The sequence below is a fragment of the Echinops telfairi genome, unplaced genomic scaffold, assembly GCF_000313985.2.
Source record: "Echinops telfairi isolate 266 unplaced genomic scaffold, ASM31398v2 ScPeMD7_24;HRSCAF=84, whole genome shotgun sequence".
In the NCBI taxonomy this organism is placed as follows: domain Eukaryota; kingdom Metazoa; phylum Chordata; class Mammalia; order Afrosoricida; family Tenrecidae; genus Echinops; species Echinops telfairi.
In genome coordinates this window covers 1439102-1440450 of record NW_022103921.1, presented here as the reverse complement: position 1 = coordinate 1440450, position 1349 = coordinate 1439102, and positions in this window count along the sequence as shown.

The following is a 1349-nucleotide window of genomic DNA, read 5'->3' as shown; positions in this document are numbered from 1 at the left end:
TATATATAAAATTGGGGCTGGCCTGTAGGCCTCTCTATTCATAAGTTGCTCCATGTGGTTACGCTGCCCTCAAGGTTTGACATGCCGGGGTGAGGTCAGCACTCTCACGCCCTTTCCTGTGGCGACATGAACAATACCTTCCCCCTGCTTGGGTTAGTGCCCTGCTTCTCCGCTGGTCTGTCCTCCTCCTCTTCTTGTTTAAATTATTTTCTCTTTCACCCCTTTCCCCTTCTTTATGTTAGAATGACATGTACATCCTTGGGTTTGATCTGTTCCCTGCCTAATTGCCTGTACCTCAACCTGTATAGTATTAAAACAAAGTGGCTTTCCTTCTATAGCCACTGTGCTGCTTGACTTACCTCAAGTTGTACTTGTCCTTTTGTGATTGGCTAACTTCGCTTAGCATAACTTCCTCCAACTCTTCTCATGAGACTATGTGCTTCATGCATCCTCAGTGCTTTTAAGGGATGTGTAGTTCTCCATTGTGTGGCTATGGCAGAGTTTTTTAAACCCACTCATCTATTGATGGAAATTTATGTTGCTTCCAATTCTGTGCAATTATGAATTGTGCTGCAATAAACATTGAGGTACAGATGACTGGTTGTGGTCTATTTCTTACCTTTTGGGGGTATATGCCCAGTAGAGGGATTGCTGGATTAAAAGATAACTCAATTTCCATTTGCTTTAGATAGTGGCACATGACTTTCCACAGTGGCTGTATGTATCTACAAGACCACCAGTAGTGGAGGAGGTTTCTTCTCTCACCATATCCCCTCCAACATTTGTTGCTCTCTGATTTTTCTGATTTGGGCTATTCTCAAAGGTGTTAGGCGGTATCTCATAGTTGTTTTAATTTACATTTCTCTGATGGATAATAATCGGGAGCATTTCCTTATGTACTTAATGGCCATTTGGGTCTTCTCCTTAGTGAAACTTCTGTTTAGGACTTTTACCACTTCCTTAGGGGGTTAACTGTTTTCTTTTTTTTTTTTTTTTGTAGGATAGGAGGTATTGTGGATTTTAGTAATAAGCCCTTTATCTGTTGTGTCATCACTAAAAACTTCTCCCAGTCTTTGGGTTCTCCTATTACTCTCTTGGTGAATCCTTTCAATGCGCACAAGTGTTTTATCCTTAGTATATCCCACTTGTCGATTTCAGCTTCGTGTGTGTGTGTGTGTGTGTGTGTGTGTGTGTGTGTGTCCTTCCCTATTTCAGTTAGCCTATGTCTTCCCTGTGCCAAGATTCTTAGGTTTATTCTGATTCTCTCATTGATGGCCCTAATTGTTTGGGGTTTTACTTTGAGATCTGTGACCCACCCATGAGTTTGTTCTTGTGCAGGGGCCGGGGTG